Source organism: Solanum tuberosum, unplaced genomic scaffold (assembly GCF_000226075.1).
Source record: "Solanum tuberosum cultivar DM 1-3 516 R44 unplaced genomic scaffold, SolTub_3.0 scf00261, whole genome shotgun sequence".
NCBI classification, from domain to species: domain Eukaryota; kingdom Viridiplantae; phylum Streptophyta; class Magnoliopsida; order Solanales; family Solanaceae; genus Solanum; species Solanum tuberosum.
The window spans coordinates 448073-457619 of record NW_006239185.1 but is presented as its reverse complement, the minus strand read 5'-3'; the positions used below and the strand labels follow the sequence as shown (position 1 = coordinate 457619).

General features: G+C 34.2%; 1 protein-coding gene across 1 annotated transcript in view; it reads right to left on the bottom strand.

The window, feature by feature from the left end:
• Window positions 1-8936: 8936 nt before the first annotated feature.
• The window catches only part of LOC102596261 (vesicle transport protein SFT2B), a 27591-nt gene continuing 26980 nt past the window's right edge, over window positions 8937-9547 (bottom strand). Inside the window, exon 7 of the transcript XR_001474802.1 lies at window positions 8937-9139. The gene's annotated coding sequence lies outside the window, so the exon portion shown is untranslated. The remainder of the gene's footprint in view (window positions 9140-9547) is intronic.

Below are 9547 nucleotides of genomic sequence, written 5' to 3'. Positions count from 1 at the left end.
CTTGTTTAGCATGGGTAGTACGCACGAGTAAGTGTGGGGTGGTCCTCTTATCACCCATGCCTTATGATTGATATATGTATTATTATGGGCTAAGATGGTTTTGTATGGGTTGTGTTCAGTGTGCGGTCATTATGTCAGGAACACAACACCCCAATAAGAAAGTGGCCTCCTCAAGCCAGAGGAAGAGAGAACATAGTATGCAGAATGTTCCCGTACCGGCAATCCCGCATGGGCAAACACGCCGGTTTGGATTGAAGGCAGTAGCCAAAGAAGGAAATATGTGGTGGAAAAAGCACACAAAGGCTCGATACTTCTCTGACGTGTGCATTAAGTGGGATAGTTTGGCCAGGGACATCCCCTGCATTTTGAGGCGGATCCAAGACCTCCATTTGAAGTCTAATTTTGTTGAGCCTGTGGAATGCAATTTACATGTGGTTCACGAATTCTATGCTAACTGGGCAACAAAATCAAGGTCGCACTTTATGAGGGTGAGAGGAGTTGATGTGGACCTCACTCCAGCAGTTTTGAATGACATATTAGGCACTGCAGCTAACACAGATCCCTTGGTATTGATAGGATTGAATATTCACCCCCCTCACCAGGACATTAGACATACTCTCTTTGGGTCGCAGTCTATGGTTCGGCAGACCAAGCACAGTTCAAAGAGATTCCACTAATCACTGATGTACGTATGCTCACATGATTAGAGAGGCTTAGGTTCTGTTGAAGATCATCATGAATTCCTTGATTATCGGGTTGCATTATACGGACATCACTCGTGAGAAAGTGTTTTTGTTGTATGCTCTAATGAACGACACAAAATTGAACCTGGGGCCAGTACTTAAATCCTCCATGAGGAAGGCCCAGGTTAATAGGGGGTGCAAGTATGCCTTTGGGGGCTTTATCACCTATTTTTGTCATTCGGCATGTGTTCTGGAAGAGTGATTGGATTATATAGCGCCACTCTTTGTTGTGCCAAAGGGCGTTACCAAGACGAAAGGGTGTAATAATGATTTTGTTCCACCACTTACAACGGCAGAGCCTAGAGACGCGATGAGATAATTATTGCCCACATGTATGGGCTTGAGACACTGAGGCATAGGAATGGATTTTCGGCCTCAACTGTGAAGCATCTTAGGGAAATGGACACTAGGTATCCTCTAAATGCGCATGCGAGGGTAATATTAGGCATTGGGGCATAGTTCTTTGAGCATATGGATGATGATGTGCCCACATATGAGGACAGGTTGCGGACCAACTCCGATGTGGATTCTGACTCCGAAACGGAGGATATGGACCCATTGTAGGCCATGGAGGAGGCTGTAGAGGAGATTCCGTAGAGGATTGATCTAGGAGTGCTTCACCTTACCTTGTACTTGAGAATTTTGATGTTTTGTCACACTAGGGACAATGCTTGCTTTTGTAATGTGGGGTAGGGTGTGAGTTCATCTCTGATGTATATAGTTGTTTGAACAATAGTAGCTTTGTTTATATTATTTTTATTTTGGGTTCCTTGGAGCTTGTTTTTGATTTTTTGACCAAGGATAGTCCTTTGAACCGTACAAAATACAAAAAGATTTTTCTTCTTTAAGATTGAGAAAGTCCTCGTAGTTGAGTCAGATTGCTTTATGATAGATGGATGACGATCGTCTTAACGGTAATTTTCATTATTGAGTCTTAGGTATGGTGTTTGTACTGAAGCTTAAATTCTGAAAAAGAAATCTTGTATGAAAGCATGTGGATTCCTTTGAATTCTTGTATTTGATTTTAAATATTTCAACTTAAGCTTAATTTAACTTTTACATGAGTTGAGTGTTGTGCTTGATGATAAAGCTGACTTGAATTGAACTTGTGCCATGTGTGATGAGACATTTTGTATTCCATGTAGTGCATCTTAGTGTAGAACTTGGCCTGCATGTTATTGAAACGAAATTGAAAGTGTGCTTTGTTTAGGAAATGATAATAAGCCTCCTTTGATATGTTCAGATATTTTAGCCTTATCAGATATACTCCCACTAGTATCCCCATTAAGCCTGTAACTTCTTTTTTTTGTTGGTAGCCGCATTCTTACCTAAACAGTTTTATTGAATCCCTAGTTGTTTGCACCCTTCTTACCTAAGCATTGTAGCATAGACTAATTGGAATTAGTAGAACTGAAAGTCATTAGATAGTTTAAGTGTCAAAAGGTGATCATTGATAGACGCAAGGTGATGAAAAATGCCTCATTGAAAGAATGAGCCCCGATATAAAAAATGAAAAATAAAAATAAAATTAGTATATGGAATAAAGATCTAGGCGGAATTCATGAAATGATGTGAGTTACTTATGATAGGATTGTTAAAGAGAGGGCTACAAAATGAACAAAAAGGAAATAAAGAGGTAATGAGGTCTAAAACGTACACAGTGCTTAGAAAAGTGTAAGTCACTATTATATAGTCGAAAACATGCTTAATTAGTGGAGATATACATAATGAAAAAGCATATGGTTCTATGTGCATATATGTGAATGTTCCTTGTGAATGTGAGGTTTGAGTCTTGATGATAAGTCCATACGTTGGGTGAGTTTGTGGACTACTTTCTTTGCGTGAGGGGCACTTGTTTGATGAAAAGATCAGCGGTATCTGATGATTAGCATGAAGCTTTAATGTTTAAGTTGCTAAAAGTTGTTGAGTCAATACTTGAAATCATGTAGTGTCTATATGAAGGCTAAATGTGAATGAAATCATGCTTATTTTGATTTGATAAAAAATTCTTCAATGTAAGTTGCGGAACCACAAATGCTTTTGTTAGTGAGTCTAGCTCTAGGGTGTAGGATGGAAAATTGTTCAGGGACAAACAAAGCTCTAAATGTGGGGTGGTGATCTTGGGTCTGTTTATATGCCTAGGAGCTGAATAACACCCTTACTTTAGCCAAGTTTGAGGACAAATTCTTGTGTTTGGGTAGTATTTGAGTCATATATTTCATTTTGATTACCCAATATGATTAGTGATTGTAGGTTATTAAAGAAGAAGAAAAAGGTATAAGAAAATGGAAGCACAAGAATCTGAAATGGATCTGATCACTAAGGCACAAAGGACAAAGGCAAAAAGCAAAAAAGGAAGTTCAAATTGAAGAAATCCCAGCATCGTATCCTCTCCGCGACGAGGAGACGCAATTAATTAATTTTACACTGAGCATGTTGAGGCAGAAGACTGTGTATCATTTACAGTCGCGGAGAGGAGGAGTTTAATAAAAGTTGAAATTGCCTGGCCCCTGCGTGTCACGGTCCTGTGCCCTAATTTTATGTTGATTTTCCCAAACTATAAATAGACTCAGATTTTATTATTATAATTATTCTTTTTCTATTTTTTGAAGAACGATGACTTTGGGAGCTATTTCATCTATCCTTCGGGTTCATTCCTAATATTTACTTCATTCGATTTCTCTTATGCTTATTGAATATTTCAAGATTGAGAATCATATTATGAGTAGCTAAATTCCTAGTTCTGGGTTGTGGTTACGGGATGATTGTATTTTATTGACTTTGATGGATTGTTTTTGGTTATTGTATGAATTTCTCTTTTGTTCTTCATTTAGTATTTCATGTCTGGCCACCATTGAAATAAATGTATTGTCCGAATTGAAATCGGAAGAGGAATAAGAGGATAGAACATGGACAAATGGAGCATGATCTCAAGATTTACGATTGATTTGTATCTAGGATAGGGATATACCTAGAAACCTTGCTTGAATAGTACACAGGATGAAAATCAATAGTACACAGAATGTTAGGTTGCCAGTTACCGTAGGCGATTAGAGGTCGGGAGACCATGATCATACATTTAACCCTGAAATCAGTTATTCGATAACCGATTGACATCCATTAAAGAAGACAATATGCATGAATCCATAGCAGGTTGTAGCCGTGGAATTTCTCAAGTCATTGTTTGAACTCCAAGTTGAAATTTAATCATAGTAGTTTACTTAATTGATTTAGATACTTAATCATTTAGAATAATACATCACTATTTCTGAAAACACTTGCTTTAAGTTCTAGTTATTTGAAGAATTAATTACCATCAAATTTTATGTCTTTATAGGTACGATACTCGACTCTTAAAAAAAGCTACATTATTACTTTCACGATCACGTACACTTGCGTGTGCATTTGGGCACAACAGCTTCGTCCAAGAATCCAGACAATAATAACTCACATTTCACACTACCAATAGAATTCATGTTCAGGAGACAATTTTCGTAATGTAAGAACCCATGATGAACCATTTTTTATTTCCTTTGAGGAATAATCAACCTATTTCCAACTAAAACAAGAAAGAAGTTGATCCTTTTCTATTGAACACGTGTACAACATTCCTTGACATAATCTCTTGCATCCAAAAGAATGCCTATGTTTAAGCTATTAGGCATGATGCTTTTAATACGAAATAAAGTTCTTCACTCGTTGATGATAATTGATAATTGTGTGGGACACTGTGACAATGTTAATGGGATAATGCCAAAGCAAGAAAAAAAGTACGTACAGTCACTGTGAAGGCTTGCGATTTGGAAGATTTCCAAACGTTCCAGTGTTATTATAATGCATAGTGATCTGGTCAAGTATAATTAGGTCAATTAATGTTCAATGGCCTTAAAGATTCATGTCATGTGTACTATACAATAATTTATGATTGTGATCCATTTAATTATATACTCATTACTAATAATTAAAAACAACAAAGCCATCAACTATTATTATTTTTTAAAACTATTAGATAAAGCAATTAATCATCCTAGCCAATAAATTTCTCAAAAAAAAAAATAATTAAGACTGGCGGGAATATGCGGACTTCCTGACTTTTTTACCTGTCAAACCTCGTACCTTTTGAGAAGATCATACCTATCAATAAAAAATATGCATTAATTTTTCACAAGTATTACAATACCAATGATGCAAGTTTGTTACTGAGAATTCACAACATCCCTCCTTTTTAGGTTTGCCTGCAAAACATAAATAATTTTAAAATGTTAACAGTTTAATGTGTACATTAACAAATGAAAATAAAAGGATTCATCCAATGTGAACCTGATCACGAGGAAGTGAATAAGACTTGTGTGAATGTGCTAAAGTATGTATAAGAGGAAGGTTCATGCACAAGTGATAAAAATGAAGTTAACTGAAAATGATATACATATTTTTTGACCTTAGATCAAAAAATATTACCGTAATTAACATTTGAGTAAAGCTAGGACATTTCATCATATAAAAAGAGAAAATTATGAATTATGGGATAAGTCAGCACAAGACATGTGTTGATAGCAGGGGCGGACCCACGTGGGTTCCAGGGGTTCACCCGAACCCCCTCAGCAAAAAATTACACTGTATATATAAGGTAATTTTCTGTATTTATGTGGATATATATATTTTGAACCTCTTCAATGACAAGGAGAAAGAGATAGCCTAGTGGCAAGTTCCCTGAAAATTAAGTCTTACGTCGAGGGTTCGAATCCTTGCATTAGCCTTTTATTTTTTTCTTTTTCAGTTCCGTTTTTGACGTTTTTTTTAGTTTTTTATTTTATAAAACATGCTAAAAGTGTGGTTTTAAACCCAAAAAAATTCAAGGGTCCGCCACTAAAACTAAATACTACTACTTTCTTGAAATTTTGTTTTGTTGGCTTATATATACACACGTTTATATTTTTATTTTTCGAACCCCCTGAACGAAAATCTTGAATCCGCCACTGGTTGATATGCACTTAAATCGGAATTCTCGAAAACACTTCCCTTTGATATTAAATCCTATCGATTAATAAAACAGATATAGCAAATATAATTGGGTAATTCTAAATATTGGAAAGAGAAAATTTATTGAAAGTATTTGCATTATGAAATTGTGTCCTATATATCGATCCATTTTGGTTAGCAAACTCAACTTTCTTGTGTTTTGAGTTCACCTCAAGACAACCTTTGACCCTCGATCTTTTTCCGTTGCTTTCTATATTTTATTATTTTTGGATCTTAATTGTGAGAATATCTTTACTAGTAATATTTTCTTCTAGTTTAAGGAGACGGAGTTGTCACCTTCATGATTTGCTTCAGCTTTAATTTGCACCTAACTCATTTCCACATGCTACTGCTATCTTATATATATATTATATATATATATATCCAGAGGCGGAGCTAAGTGGGTTCTACTAACGAGAATTCTTATTTTATATATATGCAATCCAACTTTGGACATAAAGTTGAACAAGTAGAAACATGAGTCATACATGTCATAATACATGTAAGTAGGACACAAATTTCCATGTAGAATATTTCGCCGGACATACGTGTTGCAAATTTAAGTGTGCAAACCCAAAGTTGGAGGATATAAATGTGAAATGAGGCTTCAAATCGACATTCAAACTTTCACTGAATTGTGTGCTAGCTATTGATACCACCTAAAATAATTTCTCTCAATGCATAGAACCACGCGGTTATATTTCTCAAACATAAGCATAGTATTCCAAACAACTACATATTCATAAATAAATGCATCTTCTAAAATCACCACGAAAAGCTGCATTATTTTTTTCGATATGCCAAACACATAACCTGTGAATTAATGTGATGGACTTCAGGTATCACAAGTGAGATAGCAGCAACTTGGTCGTCCATCGGTAAAAAATGTTTTTGGTTTTCTTTCGGACACTACTCTGAAAAATGTCTCAAACAATGATGTTGAAGTCTCATCGTACATTAAAGCTCCTCCAAAAACAACAATTTTTTGTTCAATCCAACTAAACTAGCCAAGGCTCTATAATCTCTATTCGTCTGGTAAAAAATTATCATTTTTGAAACCGTCCAACATATATTTGTCATCATATCATCAACATCCGACATCAATTCTCTTCTTCCCGAAATATTCTAACATTACTTCTGGACGAAACAAAAAAAAATATTTACCATTTCTTCAATATTAGAACTTAGTAGAAAATAAATATTGTTTGTAAGTTAATTTACCTGCTTCCCCTTTGTATTGTACGACGATAGCTCTTCTGATCTAACTTGAGTTTATTCTACTCATACAATCAAATGTTGCGCAGCCTCTGCTAAATCTATTTCATGAGCTTGAACTTCGTAATTTTTTATTTGGATGGACATACTCTCTGCCAACACCAAAACCAATCTCTCTTTGCATATTCATTGTAAAATTTAAGTGCACTATCAAACTCAACACCAACTTGAGAGTTCCTTTGTAAAACTTCTTCAGGAGTAATTTCACACATGCTTTCTCCAAATTCTTAAGTATATATACTTCAAGAAAAGATCAAACTCAAAATTATCATTGAGTTCTAAATAATAATTCAACCAAAGAACGTGATAATACATTTTTAAAAAACTTATTTGGAGGTTTTCAAATAATTATAAATATATATTTGTTCGTATTCTTTAAAATTGTACTAATTTTTAAAAATCCAACACAAGAGTGCGGTATTGAAAGGAAAGAATTTGCACAACTTAATATAATACTAGATCAAACAAATATCAAAAAATCAACTTTAATATATATAAAGGAATCAAACTTAATAAGTTCAAACAATTACTACAATTAAAAGTAAAGAAGAGAACAAAACCAAACCTTGTATTTGAAAAGAATCATTGCTTCACGTCTTGAAACTCTTAGATTTCTTAAAAGGAAAAAAAAAATACTTACAACAAATGAATGCATATCTTTTATTTATAGGTATGATCTTCCCAAAAGATACGATGTTTGGTGGGTAAAAAAAAACGAGAAGTCCACATATTCCTGCCAATCTTATTTATTATTTATTGTTTTTGAGAAATTGATTAGCTAGGGTGCACTTAATTGCTTTATTTGATAGTTTTAAAAACTAAGAATAGTTGTTGTTTATAATAGGGATAAGGGTCTGAAAAATACCCCAAGGGTGCACTTAATTGCTTTATTTGATAGTTTTAAAAACTAAGAATAGTTGTTGTTTATAATAGGGATAAGGGTCTGAAAAATACCCCAAGGGTGCACTTAATTGCTTTATTTGATAGTTTTAAAAACTAAGAATAGTTGTTGTTTATAATAGGGATAAGGGTCTGAAAAATACCCCAAGGGTGCACTTAATTGCTTTATTTGATAGTTTTAAAAACTAAGAATAGTTGTTGTTTATAATAGGGATAAGGGTCTGAAAAATACCCCAAGGGTGCACTTAATTGCTTTATTTGATAGTTTTAAAAACTAAGAATAGTTGTTGTTTATAATAGGGATAAGGGTCTGAAAAATACCCCAAGGGTGCACTTAATTGCTTTATTTGATAGTTTTAAAAACTAAGAATAGTTGTTGTTTATAATAGGGATAAGGGTCTGAAAAATACCCCAAGGGTGCACTTAATTGCTTTATTTGATAGTTTTAAAAACTAAGAATAGTTGTTGTTTATAATAGGGATAAGAGTCTGAAAAATACCCCAACTTTGATAGAATTTGTTGTTGCGATACTAAACTTTCATAAGGACCTATTACCTCCCTAAACTATTTAATACCGTATTTTTTACCCCCTGAACTATTTAATAGTGTATTTTAAAGGTATATATGTGCCCACGTGGACACATTACTATTTATAATTTTGCATTATTTTTTATATCCACGTGGCAAATATATATATTTAAAATACGGTATTAAATAGTCTAGGAAAATAATAGATCCTCATGAAAGTTTAGTATCGCAACAGTAAATCTGACCAAAGTTAGGGTATTTTTCAAACTCTTATCCCTTTATAATAGCTATGATGAGTATATAATTTAAATGAATGTCTTGTATGGTACACATGGCATGAATCAGGCCATTCAAAGTACATTATCATATATCTTATACAACTGTAGCAATGAAAAATAGACCCTAAGTGATTTAGTTTCATTTCAATATTTAAAAAAAAATCAACTTAATTTATTTAGGGGAAATTAAATCATCACAAATTTGAAGTTTTAATACGAATAATGGGAAAACCAAACAAATGAAACATTGAATAAAGTTGGGTGAATTGAATTATAACTAACTCATTGCTCAGCCCATCCTAACCCATGTAAACATTGGCAACACATTTATTATAGCAATCCATTTGCCCAAATTTTTGACCAACCTAACCACCGTTTGATACCCAACTCGATAGTCTCCATTGTTACGATCCAAAAATAGACGTGATGGCACTCGTCTTATCCCACCAAGACAAGACAGCCTAAAACTCAACCATTATAATAAAATGCGGAAATTTCATAATAAAATCAAAAATATCCCCAAAATCTGGTTGTCACGTGTACAAGCCTCTAAAGTATTACAATTGAATAAAAGAAAAATACAAGTCTCATATGACATTGTTTCTAGAGTAGAACAAGATCATAAACAGGAGTAAGAAGGATCGCTAAGAAGACAAACAACTACCTCACAAATCTCCCAGAAGCCTTGGAAAAGAAGAGAATGACAAGTACCACAAAAATTCAAGCTCGTAACCTACAAAAATTTGTAGAAGCAAGGGGTGAGTACCAAACCACACGGTACTCAGCAAGTAAACCTCTAAACAC